General features: G+C 43.6%; 1 protein-coding gene across 1 annotated transcript in view; it reads right to left on the reverse strand.

Moving 5' to 3' along the window:
- Positions 1-8,369, reverse strand: part of lingo2 (leucine rich repeat and Ig domain containing 2) — a 166,946-nt gene extending 158,577 nt beyond the window's left edge. The window contains exons 1-2 of the mRNA XM_057043213.1: positions 7,878-8,369; positions 7,190-7,253 (exon numbers count right to left, since the gene is read on the reverse strand). The gene's annotated coding sequence lies outside the window, so the exon portion shown is untranslated. The remainder of the gene's footprint in view (positions 1-7,189; positions 7,254-7,877) is intronic.
- Between the last annotated feature and the right edge of the window lie 12,550 nt (positions 8,370-20,919).

Genomic DNA, 20,919 nt, shown 5'->3' on the forward strand with positions numbered 1-20,919 from the left:
ATGAAGGGAGTCACACTGGTACTGAAACGTTCTGCATGTGATGGAATCCTTTTTACATTTTTTTCTTACTCTTGCTGCTAGAAAGACGTCACACACGATCACAGGACATGGCTCCTATCTGATACGCCCCAGTCCCAGTTAATTAACAGCCATTCGGGAGACTCGTTATTGAAAACAATACACCATCGATCCTCCAGATGCCATTGTTGGCTGTTGCACGAGGACCAGGGGATTGTTGATCATGATAAATAGATCAGAGCAAGGTCAGATTATAAACAATACCACAGTGGAAAATCAATAGTTCGGCATGTTTTAGAGCGGGAGCGAAAGGTCAAAAGGTCGTGAAGCCGACCCAAACTCCTACGTAAATGCAAGTCTTGTTTCCTGCAAAGCGCAGAAAAAGATTAGGGTGCCGCGTTTTCATTCTAGATGAAATATTCACGACTTGACTTCAGATAAGACGTTATAACAAACATATTCGCTAATTAAAGAATTTCTACACGATCCAGATTAGCCAACAATGATGCAACAAAGTTGCAAGAACACCTAATTAAGAGGATCCTTCAGCGATCGTCCACATTAATCTGATTAAAGACTGATTTCATATCTCGTAATAAGTCAGTGAGTCGGCCGTTTGCTGACCGACGCTTGTGCAGCGTCGTGTAAATAAAGCCCTTCGCTTTATGAGTGTGTTACAGTCCCACATTAGGACACCTCACCGGGTGACACTTATATTAATGAACAACACGCTGCACAAAGTCATGCGTCTTAGAAATGACCTCTCATCCACAGCACCACCAACGTCGACCTCTTTTTCTTTTAGTCAGTTCAAATGAGAATCACGGCGCGTTTGGACCATTAACCATTCTGCACATAGACAGAATTTCTGCTAATGATCTGTAAATTCTCTCTAGATTTTTGCTGTTTTGAGCACAAAACAAGAGCCGTTTTGATTTCCTGCGCGCGGCTTCATCGGCAGAAAGTCCGCCACCTGGGAAATCAAAATTCAGAAGAAGAATGGTGGACACTTGTCCAAAGTGGGCAGCAGTAACCGACAGAGCGAGAACGAAGCAAACTGGAGCTTCTGTACGTCCACATGTGCCAATCAGTGAAGACAATGCAGCCTATTAATCAAGTCACCACACATGGTAAACGGCGTTCTTGCTGTCTGGTGAATGAGACCTCACCGCCGTGCGAGGTCGCTGGGCTCATTTAGCTGCCTGCCTAAACAACAATATCTATTGTTTGAGCCAACAACAGAAAATCCACAATCAATGAGTGATCCCGAACCTGACGGGGGCGATTACTTTTGGCCATTGTTGAATTTCGCTCCCCGTCTAGGCCCAAAATGGCGCTTTAAAGAGAGACAAAAGTATTCACCTTTTGTCACACAACCTCTGTGATCCACCTACTAATTCCGTCAGTGTCATTTATTTTTTAGGAGTGACCTGAAACGAGGCCAAGCGGCATGATCGACAGCGCCTGAGCATCTTCCAGTCGTAGCTCAGCCAGAACACACTTGGCTTTATTTTTCCAGGATATTTTGTTTCCTTTTCCAGTCATTTCAAAAGGAGCATGTGATCGTGCATTACAAGTCACTGTGCTCCACTTGTCACGGGGTCCGGGGTTTACACGCGGAGGCAGAGACGACATTTTTGAATAATGCATGAGATTCTGGGTTCCATTCTACAGGAGCTGCTGTCATTCACAACATAGCACCCTTCACAGTCACCCGGAGAAGATAATAGAGAGGGATTACCACCGACGATGGCTCGGAGAAATATTTGGAGAATCCTGCTGGGTTTTTCTCCACAGGTAACAATTTCCCTGCTTTATGATGTTGTACAAGGCTGCAGCACTGCCTGAAAACAGTACTCCAGTAATTCGGTGCAGGTTCTCATTCAGTGTTTCTTTTATCAGTCTTTTTGAAAGAGGCTGGTTCCTGCTTGGCACTTCCTTTTGAAACAGACTACTGCTGCACGTCACCTTTGTGGAACATTGCAGGTCAACATTAGACTGTAGCTGACGCACATAAGCTTCTTCTATTTGTTGTGGCTGAAGGGGAAATGCTTAGCCAGTGGAGGCCACATGACCAGTAGAATAGATGCTAAACAAAGATGGCTGTTGTGAGAAGAATTATTGTTGTTATTACTATTATCGTTTCAATGCTATAGTAAGTATATTTAGAATGTTTAATCAAAAGGAATGTATGAGTGTTTGAATCAAGTATTGTAGCTGTTATGTACCCAGCACTGGGAGGTACCATGTTCAAGGACACGAGGAAGTCGTAGAGATAGGAGGAGAAGGAATCATGAGGTCAGATTGACATAAATCTTGTGTGCACCAAATAAAAGAGGAGAGCGAGCAGCAGACGGACGGAGTTGAGAGAGGAAGCTTGAACTGCTCGTCAGCTCTCCCTTGCAAGGTCTCCTGTTGTTTGCGTGGTTGATCTGAGTCTAGTGAACGAACAGCGCGGGTGACCAAACATCACCCTCACACTGTGAGGAGAGCGATCAAATTAAAAGGGTGCATACTGATTATTTTGATTCTTGTTATTTATTTGCCGTTTGCTCACGATCACCACCTGTTCAGCTTTACTCTGAAATGGACCGAGTGACAACACATCTGTGTTTTAACATTTAATTCTTGAGAACATGTGTGGGAGAGAGCAGCTACATTGTATAGCTCAGCAGGAGCTGTGCCAGCTGTAGCAGTTAGTAAACAGGTCAAACTGCTGCTAATTACCCCCTCTTTATGTGGAGCAGCGACTGGACCGAAGGGGTTCGTTTGACTGACACTGAAGGGAAATTGAAAAGCTGTTGCATTATAGGGATGCTGTCTGGGCAAGCTCAAATCTCTTATTTTCAAAATGACTACCCATCAATAGGAATTACATGGCATTAGAGAGTCCCAAAGGATCGTAATAATTGATCATACAAACTAGCCGATATCGCTTCACGTCATAAATCTAATTTGTTCACCCTGACATCCCCCCAGTGCCCCCAGGAAGAGGGTCAGTATGAGAGCAGCTAAGGCTAATGCTCAGAGCAGAGCACCCCAACTAACTCCAGTCAAACAAGATCATTACCTAGCAAGGAACAACAGACAGCTTTTAGCTACAGACCCACACCAGAGGTCTCTGACAGAGATGCACAGGTCCAACAATCAGAATGCTGAATTTAAAAGACCAGGCCAACGAGCCTCACGAGGCCAGAGAGCTCTAACCTGTCGGCACAGCCGATCAGGGAGCCACACACGGGGAAAATCAGTAACATCTGGTCAAATGTTCATTTAAGGTAGGTGAAGAAAACAAGGCCAAAACGTATATAACAGGAATATGCGCCAACATTTTTGGACTTTCAGCTTATTTCCTACTCAAAACTAGCCTCCATGTTTGTTCATTTCCATTTTCCTGTTTATTAATCCATGCCTTCACTCAGCCAGGTAAGAGTTTAAAAAGTTCCCAAAAATACTACCATGGATGTAAGGTTCTACCTTAAATTACATTTTACTCTTGCTAATATTAAAGCTCTAAAACCTGTGATTTTTTTGTAGCTTTAAAGAAAGCCGTATTTATTTTAGCGCTGATGATAATCAGACAGTCAGGCCGACGCTCTCGCCCTGGATGATGACGAGCATCTGTGGCATCTGTCTGAGAGATGCTGCGACTGGTGGTTCAGCAGAGCCCAGGAACCTGTGATGACGGCGGCGAGTGTTAATGGTGATGAAGAAGAGGATGTTGATGATGATGGTGATGACAATGACAGTGTTTGTGCCAGTGGCTGTGCACTCTCTTCAGTGTGATGAGTAGCGCCCTCCCAGATGGTTGGCTGTCTGAGACAGAGCGTGTGAACTCCTTTAACCAGCGCGAGGCTTCGGCGGCCTCGGCCGTCTTCCCACCAAGGTCACCGTCAGCACAACGGACGGACTCGGGAACGCTTTTAATATCCCAGCTGCTGACAGCTGCAATTTAATTGTTGCACCTGTGAAACGGATAGAGCACTTTCAAAGACAGAGTCTATCTTGATGACTTGCAAGTGATTGTCTCACATCCTTTGCCTTTTTTTATATATATATATATATATATATATATATATATATATATATATTATATATATATATATATATATATATATATATATAAATATATAAAAGGAACTTATTTAACAATTTCTTTTAAACTTGGAGAGCAATCCCATAAAGATAAGAACTGTGTAGGCCATCGCGACCCTGCTATTCCCCAACTCCCAAAGCCTATAGACAGCATTTCATCACACGCAGTACATCAGCATTAATGCACTCCCTGCTGTTGCGCCCCCTGGTGGCCGCTGGGGAATTCAAGGGACTCGTCTTTTAAGACATCACAACATCAATATGCAGTGTTTTATCGGTTCGTAATGGATAGATTTTGACCCATTGACAGCTCAGATGTATTCATTGTTGAAATGGTAGCTGAATGGACCAGAACTTCCTCTCACAGCTCTGGTTTCCTCCTGCATCAGTAGCAGCAGCTCCCCTGTCCCACAATTCACTGCTGTCTAATAAGAGGAATCATAAAGCATCCACTTTAATTTACACCAGCGCTCTGACCTGTGAGGACAAGGGTGTCTGGTGGTACCGGGTTCTGTAAAGGACGGGTCGCGCTCCAGGCTTCCGTCGGATCTCATAAATACCCATTTACACCACATCACAAGTCAGGTTAAGACTCAGCTATTTGTCAAGGTCCTTCTCCTGCAGGGAAAACAGGACTGGAAGTAACATGGATATATTCCGGTTGGGATGACACATCTTAAAATCCAGCCCAAAGAAATGAAGGAGACTTTGTTTTAGTTGCTCCGATTTCTTGTTCCAAGACAGGTGATGGAAACTGGAGTTCAGCTCATGGCTACTAAGTAGTACAGGATCCCCTCCTTTCTTCCATCCATGATCCATTCACACTCACTTTCAAACTTTCTGGCGGAGAACATGCAAACAGTAAAGCGAGTCATGCTAGCAGTGGTTAGCGCTACCAATCTGCAGGATTATGTTATGTCCATATTTACATGATTCCATTTGGGAATATTATATTCCTTTGCTTTTTTACAAAGTGGGATTTTACACATTACAGAAGACCTTGGTAATTTTTTATGCTAATTTTCATAAGTAAACACTTAAAAACCACAAACTGATTTTAGCACGATCGGGCGTAATAGGACAATTCGTTATGTGAGGCACTAGACTGAAAGTTATTGAAGAGGGAGGATGATTCAGAGACAGCCTTGGACCATTCAGAATGAAGTTACTCAAAGAATGAAGAAGTCCTTGTGAGGGTTTTTTTTTTTTTTTTTTTTTTTTAATTATATATATTCGTGTAATAACAAAGGTGCTTTTTGTCATTTCTCTCAGTTGTGGAGGCACAAGCTGTGAATGAACAAACTGTGTTTTACCCTTGAGCAAAGCAGCCGGCCCACAAAATCCAATGGTAGAACTACATGGCATGTTTTCAGCCCCGAATTGTCTGACCTCACAGTGAGACGGTAACAATGATCCCTGTCCCTCGGGGGACATGAGAGCGCCGCATGTCTGCGAGCATGTCTGCGAGCCAGCAGGAGCGTGCCCGTACAATACTGTCAAACTCAGGAAATATCTCCTGATAAATTCAATGATGGCGATACCACCGTCGAGCCTTCAGTAGGCATTAAACATTGACTAGGCATTAAAGCCACAGTAATGCCGCCGTTTTGAATATTGCTAAATTTAGATAAACCACGTTTCTCAGCAACACAGAAGAGTCGGGCGGGCTTACGTTTGCTGGCAATACTGTGACATTTTATTTACCCGTGCAGCTCGACACCGAAGCCGGCTTTTTAATCAGCTCAAAGAGACAGAAACACATTACTCTTATTTTGGCATCCTGACATTGGTTGGCTGTCAGCTTCATGATAGATTACAAAATTTGATTGATAACTTTTAGTGCTTGTCAAGGCTTCGCTGCCAGCTACGTTTCAGACCTTTTGACCATTTATGAGCCTTATGAGCTATTGTTCAGTGCCAGAGCCTCAGGCAGAGCTCCACGGAGCCGCTGCCGTTAGTCAGTGTTCTCCTTCAAACCACCTCGGACAGATTTGTTCTCCACTGTTCCAAACTACAATGACTGCATGCTAACGCTAGAATTGTGTCAATACCACCGGAAGTCTTTTCCAGTCCAGTAAAACAACTTAAAAATGGATTCTCCCTAGAACTGCATCCATGATTACTACCAATCCTAAGGTTAGTTCTTGTTCACACACTTGGAAGTCACAGATTTCGAAGTTTCGCTTTGACATTAAACATTTATACTAAATATCCCATCTTCTGCTTTCATGCAACAGCTAATGAAACACCAAAGAATGAAGTTAATTTTCAAATCAACAGCTGCCACAACTAGGTGGATTCAGGGGACCCTTGATTAAAAGCTTGTCTTTTATTAATCAGTCCTCAATAAGACAAGAATTATGAGGCAAGTTTAATTTTACAGTCATATTAGCATTATCAGAGCCAGTGCAAGTATTGATAATCACTGGTGTTGGATCCCAGTTTATTCACAATGATATACGTTAGCTCTATGCGTGCTGCCATCGCGTGACACAGTGGCGCTGAGCAGTGGAATGAAGGACACGGTGAGTGGTACAGTAACGGCGGAGAGGAAGAGGAGTCGCTTGGAGTTCCAGTGTAAATGAAAGCTCTGCTAGCAGAGGCCTGAGCACACCCTGCATGACAGGTGAAAACCGCCTCAGTAAATAATGGATCCGTCTACTGTAGATCTACATTAGAGTCAAAGTGTTCCACTCAGATGCTGCTGCCATATATAAAATTATTCTGCGTCTGTATCGGCCATTTTGGATTCACGCTGTTTTAAATTCAGCACATATACAGTAGAACCACCAACACCACTTTTAGAATTAACGGTAAGACTTCATCCATTCGTCCTCACTGCCGACAAAATAAATAAACTATTTAAGCCCAGCTGACATTTTCCACCAAAGACCATTGATATCCAGTTGTGATATAGATCATAAATGGTGTGGAGTGCACCCACATGTCTTCGGGGACGGGCTTGATAGAAATCAGTGACATTTGGAGACCATCAGGAATAAAAGGCGAGTCAGGGTGAAACATGCAACAGGAAACAAGGGAGAGTGAGAATGAGAGAAAAGAAAGATTGACTCACTTGGCTTTGGCGTCCAAGGCTGTAAATCCTTCATTAGTTTTCACCCGTGGATGCAGCTGTGATGCTACAAGAGAAGGCGAGAAACATAAAGGAGAGAAGCATAAAGGTTGCTGTGTGAATCCATCAGATTCCTGGAGCATCAATTATTACAGCCAATTATCATCAGCAATTAGTGGAATTTAGTTTTTAGCTTTTCAAGACATAGATGTTGACTTTAGTGTCGACCTTTGCCTTATAAAACATACAGACTCAATTCAAATTTGAGGCTTTTTAGCCTTTATAGTGCAAGAACGATATTTGGAATTGACAAACCTTTCCTCTATTCATTTATAAATGTTTTTTTAAACTGCCAAACTACATGCTAGCAGTGAAATATACTGCTACTTGAAGTCTGACCTCACCCCTTTTCTTTGCTCTGAATGCTGGTGCTGCTGGCTGCTTAACACTGACCTGCAGAATTCAAGGTGTGGCGCACCGGTGACCTGAACCCAACGCCCGTCACCTTTACATCTCACGGGTCAGCATTTACTGCTGCTATCATGTAGCCTTGTATTCACCTCTGAGGGACAAATACACTTCTGATCTACTAACTGGAGCCGTGTTTTAACACTGCTGCAAATTAGTGTTAAAACATCTCACCAATCTACCCAATTAAACAAAGCTAACGTACAGGCATAAATATTCTGACCTATTACTGTAGAGAGTAGAGAGTGTTGGAGATGCCCATAATTAGGTCTCTGGGCTGAAGCCAGAGGTCCGACTGGGCCACTGAGGAAGATCCACAGAGTTGTTCTTGGCTGTCCTCAGCGTCTCCACCTCGTTGGAAGGGGAATCTTTGGCCCCATCTGAGCTCCTGCGTACTCTGGATCAGGTTTTCATCAAATATATCTCTGGACTTTGCTCCATTTGGCGTTCCCCCAGCCCTGACCAGTGCCGTACAGCCCTGACTGGGAGGGCCGGCACCTTCTGGAGCATTTGTCCCCTCACCACACTGCACACATCTCCTTGCCAGATTTTTCTCCTGTGATTGCTCCATTTTCGTAAGTAGGCCACTCTGAAAAGAGTCCTGGTTGTTCCAAGCTTCTTCTACTTCAGAATGCTGGAGGCCACTGTGGGAACCTCAATACAGTTCTGGTTCTGAACTCTGGAGGCAGATCTTGATCTCATCACATGTTGTTTGCACTGACATGCATTTTCAGCTTAAACTTGACTCAGGTGTTTGTCCAATCAGCTGAATTTATGACAGCTGGACACCAGTCAAGGTCAAAAACATCTCAAACAGGATCAAGAGTATCATTAAAGCCCACGAGCTGAAGTCCAAATGTCACAGTAAAAGGTTAAAGTGCTTCTTTGAGGGCAATCTAACTTTTTTATATGAAGGAAATCTGCAGAAAAAAAAGACTTTCTGCAATATTGAGGGTGGACGGATGAAGGAGCATTTACTTTTAAGGTTGTGACATGACCAAGTGTGAATAAAGTTTAAGAGGAAGAAGAAAAAAATCCTAATTATATAATGCTAACTGTATTAATAATAATAAACTAGCACGCTGCTTCTTTAGAAACATTGTTTCCCATCCATTGGATGGGTCATGTTCAAGAACAATTCAGCACACTTCGGTGCGGCTGTCTGTGACAGTTAAAGTCTGAACCATTTCACGCCCAGAGCTGTTTTCTAAAGCTCTACAGAAACTTTCCATCGATCCTGAGGAAAATAAACCAGGAAACGTTACTGGACTCCACTGGTGCTTGTTTCGACTCAAGCAGCAACATGTGGGGCAGCCTTGTGTTCCAAGAGTAAACACTCCACATGTGCCTGTGACACGCGGCCGCTCCAATCAATCCAATATCGAGGTGCGTGCGGGCCCAAATAGCTCGCCGCGATTATTTAGACCTTCGCGGCACAGATGGAAAAAGTAGGAAAGTGTCTCCGGAGCACACACTGGCAGTTGCACCGTCTGTGCTCCTCACAGAGGTGTCTGGTGGTGACGCAAGCGCCAGGATTTTGCATGTTTGCTGTGGAATCAGTGGGCGAGTTGCACGGAAGCGTCACCAGACCTCCACGCAGGCTTGCAGAGCGGCGTCTCCTCGGCGGTTTCCAATGCTGAGTGTGTTTCTACCGGCCGTTACCGGGACGGTGTAACACTGACACACTGGCACATCACAGCAAATCTGCTGTTATTTTAAAACTCTGAGACAGAGTGTAAGGCGGCAGGAGGTCGGCCCTGGGCTGCAGGGGGGGGATTACACTGAAAGCACCTGGTTACAGCAGGCGATCCATATATTAGGCAACACAGAAACGTGGCGTCCTTAAATGTATGAATTGGGCTACAGAGAAAAGATAGTGAAAGGTAATTTCTCCCGTGGAGTTTGTTTTACTGATGTATTTGCGCTATGATGGATGTTTTCGTCTAACGGAATTACAAGGGGAAAACATAACCAACGCAGAAATACAGGCTAAAACCCCGGAGAGGTGGCGTTTGGCCCAATTCTCAAACGGCTCCCCACTCAGATGACTGGCCTAGTTTAGTGAATTACCACCTTCAGGCAGTAATCTGTTTTTTTTCTTTCCCACAGCTGATGTTTTTCATGCAACATCGAAGCTAAAGAAGCAGAATCTGCACTGTTAGCTATAATATCGCCGACATGCTGGCAGTGTCTCCGGTTCTGTTTAACTAGAGTCTGCCTTTGACACTGCAGACGTCCTGATTGTCCCTTGATGTGTAGTGAAGAGGAGAAGTGTTGCCAACAGGCTGGCATTAATGCAGATCATTACAGGTGAGCATTTTCTGTTACAGCTTCAGTAAATAAAAGAGCTTCAGCAAAAGGAGGATGTTGGCGATGTTCTGCATGAGAGGAGAGGGAGATTAAAATGAGCAAAGCCATTCTGTAGAGTCCGAGTCACTGTTGCCGAACCTCTTGTTTCATCCCTCCTTCTGGCTGATGTTTGCATGTTCCAAGAGGGGCAAATGTTTCTGCACTTTGAGGAGAAACAAAGCAAAACTATGGCAATTTGATGAGTTTGACACAGCCTGGAAAAAAATAACCTGTTTTATTTCAATAAAAAGATTCAACAGCAAGGATTGTTATGATATATTCTCATTGTTTCCTCCATTGTGTGAGGGATTATCATTTAGTTATGTATTGCTAATGCCATAATGCCATCATTAAATGGAAATTACAAAGATAACCTGAAGCTTTTCTGGCTCTGCGAGAGGGCTCGGCTTTCTTGTTAACCCTTCAAGAGAAAACTTGAAGTCAAAATGCTTGAACGGATCAAGCCAAGTGGATCTCTATCCTGCCGGGAGTGAGAGGTGGAAGGTCAGTCAAGGAAGTAAACATTCCCTTTTCACTCTCAAACGGGTGCCGGGCTTTGTTATCGGTGGAAACTCCCCTCGGATGTGTCCTGCCTTCCAACGCTCTGAACTCTCTGGTCCTCATTAGAAGAAGACTGTGAATGATGACTGACCATCACAGCACTGAGCATCAAATATGTGTGTAATTACATCTGACACAGAATTAGGCTTTACAGCCATGCAATATGCTGAGCCATCTGTATAAACGCACCACTATTGATCTATATCTTTACGTTCGACTGAGCCTGTATGAACACGGATTAAAGTACACTGGACATGAATTAATTGAGTCTTTGTGCAATGTCCCATTTTGCTTTACTTTGGTTAAAAGGATGAAATATTCCCTTATGAACAGACTGTCACTCATATTTGTTAGGTTTCTATACATGCAACGTGCTTGGTATATATTGATTATGCTGCAAAAGGAGAAGAATCTTCATTAAAATGGGACTTTATGTGGACATACAGGAGCCTGAAGCTGGAGCATTCTGCAGTGTGGAGTTAGTCAGGAAACTTGTCATCCTAATGTTACCTCTTTACTCACTCCAGGGTGTGTTATCATTTGTAAAAAGCCTTTTTAGACGTGACACATTGATAACGTCTAAACCAACACTGCCATGTATGATAATACCATCACAACAGATTTGTTTTTGACAATTACGATGCTGTCGAAAGCACTCGCCGCATTACAGTGATTGAGGGTTTGCAAATATTCAGCTGTCTATAAAGTGTGTATTGACTCTGCATTTGTAAACTGACATATCTAATCTCAGGCTACCAGTTTATCCAATGGGGTAATCAATAAGTGGAGGCAAGTGAATTGCTATTTAACTTGTTCTAAAGACCTTCAGCACATTTTTCTACTTGAATCTGTTTGCTATTGTGAATGTGTAAACTCCTCTGAAGTGAGTCATTTCATAAATTCTCACCTTGGTTGTAAAAAAATAAAAATAAAAATCAGGAAGGATGAGGCTGGGGGCTGGCAGGCAGATAAAACGACGGGGGGGTGACGGCTGGGTAATTTTCACCTTTACATCAATTCATATGCCGGCAGCCTGTTTTTCTCCCTCTCCATTTTTAAACAGCCCGGCAACGTTCAGGCTCATGTCAATGATCTGAGTAACAGCGGCACTTATTTAAATTAGGCTCAATCCAACAAGCTCACATTCGGTGCGCCGCCACTCCAAACTCACCGCCTGTCTTTTTACTGGCTGATACGGGAGCAGGGAGGCTATTAAACAAAACCTGTGGGGAGGAACTTCCTGTAATGAGCCAAGTCAACTATCTTTATTCGTTATAAAGCTCCCTACAAACAAATATTTTGGACCAAATTCTCCCTGAGACAAATGCTGAGTGTTTTATTTAGCCTCTCTGCTCATCTGGAAAGGGGCAGCATCATTCGCACAAGTTGAAGTGCAGACTGTTTGCTTGCTACGGAGTGACTCAGGAAGCCGTTGAAGCCATGTTTATATTCACGTTTGACACTAACTCTTGCCTCCTGCAAGAGCTTGATGGCATTTGAACTAGCTTAATCTGTTCCAGTCATCTGACAGCGATGGCGATTGTTTTACACTCCCTGGACATTAAATCTCTGCGCAAGCACACGCAGAATGTGTGCGTGTGTGTGGAGGAGGCATAAAGGCCAACAGCAAAAACATTAAGATCCAAGGAGCCGGCCATCAGGATAGGCTGCCAATGTCTCTATGGAATACAACGTGTGGCCTTTCAGTCACAAAGAGGGTTTATCTGCTGAAAAGAGTGTTTTTCTTTTTTAAGAGGTCATGTTAGCGAAAGCAGCTGCCTGCAGGGGCTCAGAACAAGAACGAACCAAAATAGTCAAGTTATGGGCAACGGAGCTCAATAATGAACTCCCTCTCACTCATCTGGGAGGCAGCTCTGGGTTTCAACCTCCCCTCCAGCACTTATTTGTGTGTTTTTCCTGTATTCTCTCATCTCTCCAGCACAGAAGCTAAAACTGTCAGCTAATTCAAGACCGTCGTGATAATCATTCAAAGAGTGATGTTACGACCCATTGCAGTGAATGAACCACTGTTCAACCAAAGGATCAAAGCTGCTAAATCCCAGGGTCTCATTCGCCCTGAAGCCATGTTACCTGATAAGAGGGGGCAAGTGGCTTCAGCGTTCCTGTCTTGACACCCTGAGTATAGGTCACAAAAGGCCAACAACACCAGTTGAGTCAACGTTATCACCTGAGCAAGAGTTCATTTCGGACGGAAAATCCCAGGCTGAATTGTTCAGATTATCACATCATAAGAGGAATGTCTGGCGGGTCTGATTTAACCATAAGGTCTACTCAAAGTAAACATATTTATTTAAACAGTCCTCCAACAGGTGCACATTTCTATTGCCTGTAGGAAGCTGTTTATCCATTCATATATATTTACTATTTGTAATGGTTATTCAGAGAGACGCTCACCATTTTTTCTACACGATGGAGGATGTTGCATTTTTAATGTTATGAAAAAACAATGTGGCATTCTATGCAGTCCATAAAATAACCCTCAGATTCTTTCTCAGCAAAGTCACTCAGAATCTCTCTGCAAGTCAAACCTGCGGCGCGTAGGAAAGGCCCTGACGCGTGGAGGTCGTGGCTATGAAGCCATGCACACTTATTACATCAAACATAATTCATATATGTTTATATGACAGAGGACAAAGCTTGTAAGTCAAAGCTTCAGTTTAAACTGTGCAATCATCTAATAGATGTGCATCAGTGGAAGCTGATTTATACTGCTTACAGTCTTTGTTTCCGCCGCCTTGTCACAACAGCACAACATATGTCATTTGAGCAGCTGAATTCTAAGAATATCCTTCCATCTCTGCATGTGTCAGGTCTCAGCCCCCCCCCCCCCCCCCCCCCCCCATCCTCCCCCTCCTCCCATTGGAGTCACGGTTTCCTGCTAATTACATTCACATTGCAATTGCTCTTTCTCTAACAAACCTATTTTCTTTTTTAATATTTACCACTAACAAACCCTGCTGGTCTCTGACGCAAAGACATTTCTTGGGTTGCTGTCCATCATCAGAATAAGCCTGCGCCCATGGGAGGAGAGCAGGGGGTCTCTGTGGGAGACAGCTATACCTACATCCTATGGAGGACGCGCACAGTGAGCAAGTGCTGAATGTCGGGTGCAGGTGGGGGCTTTTCTGACCAGAGACTCGGACCCTAGGCGGTGGTGGCGGTGCCTGCTGTTGCTCTTTAAGCAAAAGTTCACAGCCAGGAAGCTGTTACACCTCCAGGGCTGCAGAACTGGAACCATAAAGCACATGTATCACATCAGATTCCACACATATAGCACTATTTTCTGTGCACACTTTTCTGTTTAACTTTAATTTCCTAAAAGAACAGAGCTACAAAAGCAAGTAAGCGTGTTCAAAAGTCAATGCTACGATCTCACAGTAATCTATGTTTTCAAAGGAAAATGTGGAAAAGGGAAATATATGACATGCACAGAGTATGACAGTGTCTGAACTATGGAGCAAAGACAGGTCTCTCTCCGGAACTGCACCGTGGCTGCATGATGGCCCCGTTATATGCAGCGTTGTCAGAGGCAGCTTGAGCTATTTGGTGCCCTGTAAGGGGAGATCACAGGTAGCCTAATGCTGAACCTGACCTTAAGAACAGTACACAGTGTGTGATGTGTAGCATGAAAGCACAAGATTCACAAATAAGCTCTTTGTGTCCTCGACACTGGAATCGTTCTGAGCTCAGTTGTTCTAACGCAGCTGCTCACTTTGCTTTTGAGCATGGCTCAATGCGATTGTATCCTCCCTGTTATGAGCCTGGGGGAGTATTGTGGATACAAGACAGGGAGGGGAGCTCACTGTGACCGATAGCTTCATCCAAACCGGGCAATCCACTTTTCTTTGCTCTAAAATACAAACATTTGCCTTGTGACTTTTCTTTGATTTCAACTCCAGTGTCTGTGCTCGTCGAGCTACGCTCAGTCAATTGCTGGGTGGTTACAGCAGTGGAAGCGGCTCTTATGGAGGACTGGAAGGGATTCTGCAGCACAGCCAGTTAAGTGACATGTAAATTTCACATCTGAGGCTCAGAGTGATCACTTGGAATTCTGCACTTAAGGAGTGGGGAAGAAAATGAGCATTGTTGTGGTTTTAGTCTTCGAGTCTCTGTGGAGAGGAGAAAAGAATCGGAGGAGACGGCAGCAGAAAAAGATGGCTTGATCCACCTTCTCAGTTCTCCTGTTTCACTCCCATGATATTATACACGTTGACAAGAGGAATTTGGATGCATTCAGGTGCCTCCCTAAATCATTAGATTATGTAGAAGACAGCGAGGGGACTGGTGTTCTCTGCAGTTTGTGTTCCAGTGTGCTGATTATTACTTTGTAATGTCTGTGCACTTTAGGACAACAGGGGTTCATTTCCTGAGGTCAGGTTGGGAGAAATCCCTCAAACACCCAGGAAAACCAGGCACATTTCTAAAGTAGAGATGCCATTTAAGGGAGTGATGAGTAAAATAACAATCAGTTACAGAATAAATAAAGGATTCCAGCCTGATTTGCAGTGCTTGAATGAAAACCTATGGAAATGTGGAAATGGAACACCAGATATTCATTAATGACTAACAGCTGGATGATATTACATGAATACGAATTCTAGAGAAACAAAATAAATTGCTGTCTCATTTGAGTAGTTTGTTCCTACCAAGAAATAACAAAAGAAAGAAAAAGCACCAAATGGAATGCTGCATCTTCATGTTTTACAAATGTAGTAGTTTGTTTTCTTTGATCTTTTATCTTGTTAGCTTATTGAAATTCAAACTAATATACTGTATTTCACATTTATTGGCTAAAACAACCCTCCCCTTTCCCAGCGGTGGATAGTTAACCCCTAACTGCCACCTGCGTCTCTTGAAAAGGTTTTTTTTTTTAAATAACGCAATCAATCGCATCTCTCAATCTTACACATAAGTGAGTTAAAAAGCACAACCATTTATGGTCTGGAACCAAAACTACTTTATCAAGTTCAATACCGACCCTTTCTCAGCACTAACATTCTCTGTCAACTTGTGAAAGCAGAAATATACCTTTCTGTGGGCATAAAGGGAGCCAGCATGGGACTCAAAGGGAGGCTTTCACTAGGGTTGCTCTTTTATACGCGCTTGACACGTGGGTCTGCACAACACATTGAGGTTTGTCTTTTCCCTGCCCGCCTCTCCGATGTGGCCTGCATTAAAGCTCGACAGACATGAAGATGCTAACACTCGTCACACATCAGAATTAATCCAAAAAGATTTGATTTGAATGCGATTTTGGGGGTGTTTTCACCATTCTCAAGCTTTCAGAGTGCTGAGTTTGGGGAGAATGCTGAGATCAGATGGTGCTGAATTCCATAACTGATCGTTTTCTCTTCCTCTGCAAAGATGTGGGTCACTGGCATCTTTCCCACCTCCTGTAGATGCTGAGGGGGGAGTGCCAGGTGAGACGGGAGAGCCATCTGGAGGAGCTGCATGGTTTCAGAGACTCTACTAGACATTAAGGACAACTGTCTGCAGCAATAATGAGGCACGGTTGGCGCGTTAGTGCTCGTCGGTGCTCACAAACATGGGTCTGGTTCTGGTTCCACTAACAGAGTTCCAACAACTTAACTTCTGTTCTGCAGTGGTCAGCTCACCATTATCTGCCTGGCATCATTTTAGGAGCAAAGACAGTTTTTCTCCCTTGATGGCGACATTGATTTATTAACCAGTGACTCAACAAAACAGGAAACGCAAAGATAAAAGTCCTGATATGCAACGTACACGCTTTTGCAAGGAAAAAAGTAACGGGCAGAAAGTTTTTGAGATTTTCCCAGGGTGGTAGAGCTAAAAATCATGCAGTACAAGACAATTCTCCATAGTGATTCTGTGAGTCGAGCTGTTTCTGAGAACGTGTTTTGGTTAGGTGGTCAGTTTTTGTACGGTTCTAATTCCATTCCTTGTTCCACAGGCAGAAAAGCCTTTTAGTTCCACCATTCTACGGACTGGGAACAGAAATGTTTTATGTGGATTAGACTGGGGGGATAGAAAGAAGCAAAACAAAAACTCTTACTTTATCCCTTATTTACATAAAAATAAGAAACTACTGCTGATGTGTTCAACCACAGTTCAACCACATTGGGATTTTATTTTAAAACACAGTTTCCTGTATTTTTAGAAGAAAGCCAACATAATAATCCAGGAATGACAATATAATGCTTCAGAGCGTCTTAAATAGTGGATACAGATGACAGTTATACCGACTCGTCATGCTTCTTTATTAAAAGAAAACATTAGCGGATTCATGGAGCTCTTCAGGAAGTCCTCAAAAAGAGCTTTTCAGCCTTTATTTGACCGAGACGGACAGGAAACATGAGGAAAAGAAGGGAGGATGGAATGACTTGTATTTGAACCCGGGTTAGATGTGTTGAGGACCATAGGGTCCAGTAATATGACAAACACTTCACCGTCTGAGCTATATGTGTCTAAAGTCCCGTGTTTGTGGGGAGACACAGGAACTGGCCTCCCTTTCCAGACTTGCACTGATCCGTGTGTTTTGAAAGCGACTATTATGAGCCTGCTCAGCTCAGCTCGTCTCTAGGCGACACCACTCTTATGGCATTCGATGGTTCCTCCCTCATAGTAAATGTTTTATGTCTAATGGCACTGTAAGAGACCGATGGAAGCTTAGGCTTTTGAGAGCGCAGACTTTCTGATTCATTTTTCATTTTCTTATCACAACGTTATCGTAGCTGATCGTAATTTTCTTAGATTTGATGTTGTGCTCCTGCTTTTTGTTAGGTTCGGTTCGCAGTTGTCAATGTTCTGTCCTTGCAACGCATGACTTTAACAAATATGTTGAAGGCTATCCATAATGTAGAACTATTAGACTATTTGTGCTACTTTGCCATGGGGTTCCTCCTACTCAGCTCATCATAAACAGCGATTTGTTACAGGTCCTCACCTTTAAGAGACACAAAACCCTTTTTGCAACATGATGCGAAACACAATTAAAGCAGACGGATGATGTAGACGGAGGTACTCCAGCCTGCAACGTCAAGGACGAGCAGAGGGTCACGTGCATGAACTGTCACACAGGCGAGAGGATTTTCACCATCACTTTCCGACGGATCAATACTCGCAGGCCAAGCTGCATGTGTTTTATTAGCCCACGCCTGCTTGTGTGCAGAGGTTTAGCTGAAGTGCATCTGAGCGCCAGCGGCACAGAAACTCCAGTAAAATCAAAGGGGAGTGGTTAGAGAGCTGGTGCCCGTTGTGTTTGATGCAGTTTTGCTTATTTACTTTGTTTTGCTGCAGACAGCAGAGGCCCCTCGTTGTGCATTTGGTCCAGCTTGGCTCGCCATGACTCACAGGCGGCGCCTCAGGTTAGAGCCGAAATGAAAATATCACAAGGTGGAGAATATCTGGATGAAAATTTAAAGGCCACGCAACCAGCTGAGTGGCAGCCAGTGCAGCCGCGCTTCCTCCGATGCTGAACGGGAACTTATTATTGATGCCTTCTGCTGGGTGTCACACATACTGATGAGCTGGATGTAGTAAATTTGCTAGGGGCAACGGGGGTGTCCAACTCCCCCCATGGTGCTTCAGGGACACATCTATCATCTATGCAGAGGCATCCTCATTAATTTATGGGAGCGTGTTGGATCAAACACAGAAGAAAACACAGAATCAGAAAAACAAAAGAGATTATATTAGGTTTGAAGCTCCAGTGTGAGATGCAGCGGCTCCTTGTGTATTATTAACATTTCTGTTATTATAACATGGAGGTGAAACATCTTCTATATTTAATTTACAAGTTTATGTGGTTCAAAATCTCATCTAGGCCGAAGGAATTGGCACACAATCTAGGCTTTTATTTTATTTTACCACACTCTGGAAGAATTTCTCCAGTCAGCCAGAGGTGAAAGGTCTCATTATGCGAATACTTTCTGAAAAACACTTGTGAAACAAAATTAAACAAAATGATTGAAAAAGGGAAACTTAAGGTTTTTCATGATGGGTACTGAATGATGTATGTTCTCACAGCCTTTGGTGCTCGAACCGTAATTAATTGAAAATAATTAATGCTTTCATAGTCTGAATTATAGAAAGTGATTTGCAAATAATGGCTGTGAGCCGGTGGGTGCTGGTACGGCCCAAGTGGGGTGAAAGTTGAATGCACTTATTCATTCACGACAGAGGACAGTGGCATGCATAATAGGCATATAAAATATGGCTGAATGTGATATCTGAAGTGTGATTCTGTGAACTTTTAAGGTGGAGAGAACTTGATCTTGAGCTTCCTCTATGGTCTATGTAAATATATGAGGAAACTCCAATTTTGGAGGATTTTACTGGACACCAGATGGCTCCATTCCGTATTTCTATTTTGCAAAGCATGCATTTTCTTTTTGATTTGGTTCCCTCTTTACAGCTCCTTGATTTTTATTACTTCCACCCCGTCTGTATAATTCCACTGTTTCCAATTTTGGTACATTTTTAATCATTTTTCTAATTTTGAAAGGTCTCTTTTTGAATTAAACCAGGACCTGCAGGACTTCAAATGAAAACTTTCAAAATTTGGGGTAAAGACCCATGTTAAAATGAGCATACTGTCTTTAATCAGGAATCAACATGTCAGGACAATTAATAAGCAACACTTAGTCTGAAAGAAAGAAAGAGGAAAGGCTGTAAAAGGGACATCATGTCGACATGTCTCCTCTTGTCTTCTTAACCACTTTTATCCCTTTCGGGGTTCCAGGGAGGGCACACAATGGGCGAAGGTAAGGTCCACCCCTGAATGAGTTGCCAGTTCATCGCAGGGCTCTATATGAGCATTTGTAGGTTCGCTTCCTTGCTCAAGGGTACCTCGGCAGTATTCCAAAGATGTTCTGGCACCTCCCCCTATACCAGAACAGCCGAGAGCCCTCCGCTTCTCAGCGCCGTTCCCAACAGACTGAGCAACCACCACCCCATTTAAACATGTATGGGCAGCAAATCCTATCAGACACACTGTGCACGTTGAATAATGCTGAATCTTTATCCTCAAGTGAGCGCGTGTGTATAATTGCAGGCGCTGTTATCATGTATACCAAAGCATTTGACAGGAAGCTAATTAGTAGCAGACAGCCATCAACTTTCACGTGTATGAGTAAACAAAAGGCAGAAGAAAATGAGATGGGCGCTTCCCTGAGAGGGGAACATTAATGCAGCCGCCTTCAGATGCAGCTCGAGCCCCTTTTACTACCACAGCTTATAACACGAGTGCTTATATCAGTAGCAGACAAACACATTCAAGCATATGTAAGAAAAAAAACAATAATCTCATGACTTGGTAATGAGACAGTTTGGGATTTAATTGGTTTAGTTATTCTGTTCATGGTTTTCTCGCTCTGCTGGCGGTACTTTTCATCTGCTTGTCCAGCCTGTCCAGCTCAGGCCAGCCACCTTCACCTGTGCCCCCACTCCTAATTAGCACGCTGCTGCTATGTTTACCCTGATCCTCCAGACACACGATGCCAAAGCGGGCCTCGTGCCGTGTGAGAATTTCCAGCGTGCTCTTTTCTCGGCGACCTGGCTTTGATTAGATTCTGGTAAGCTTGTAAGCCCCTTAGGTTCTGTCTCACCCAGTGCTCCCAGTTCATGGAACAACCACGTTTGTTGTGGTTTAACTGTCCATTGGGTTTTCAAGTGTTGAAAACAGCCTAGTGTCCATCAAAGTATGAGCTTCTAGGGGTCCCATTTACATGTTTGAAATCCCTGCAAGTTCGTGCTTTCATTCCATTTTAACCTCATGACAGAATTGTCATGTGGTTCTTCATAAAATTAGCAGGCATCATGGCATTTAAAGCTAACTACTGGACCTGTGGTTATTGCAGATGGAATAAAAGATGAAAATGTGGCACTGACAGAGGCAAAAATGTGCTAAACATCCCACAGCTGGGGACAGTCTGGAGTTCCTGGAGAAAACGAGGCATAGAAAAGCCCCGAGCTCAGACCAATGGGGCTGCGCTAACCACTGGACCACCACGGTGCCACCTCTGTCGATCCAAAAGCTGCACACTTGTTGAGAGTAACAACATCACCTTTACTGGCAGTTACATAAAAAGAGCCCTTCATACTCCACCTACATTTGGAATGGAATGACAAATGTGATAGTTTGTTACGCTCATGCTGTTTAATTACACTGAGAGTTTTCTATAGCTGCCCTTGGAGGTGTGCATAAGTACATGCGGACGTAGGTGTTCTCGTTACTGGATTGAGTTGACAACCTTTTGTGCCTCTGCAATCTGCTGAACAACTATTCAAAGGGAGAACAGGCTGATTTGGTAAAGGTCAGTCTGAACGCACAACTGTGCAAGGGACAGTGGCATTTT

Source organism: Takifugu flavidus, chromosome 9 (genome assembly GCF_003711565.1).
Source record: "Takifugu flavidus isolate HTHZ2018 chromosome 9, ASM371156v2, whole genome shotgun sequence".
Lineage (NCBI taxonomy): Eukaryota > Metazoa > Chordata > Actinopteri > Tetraodontiformes > Tetraodontidae > Takifugu > Takifugu flavidus.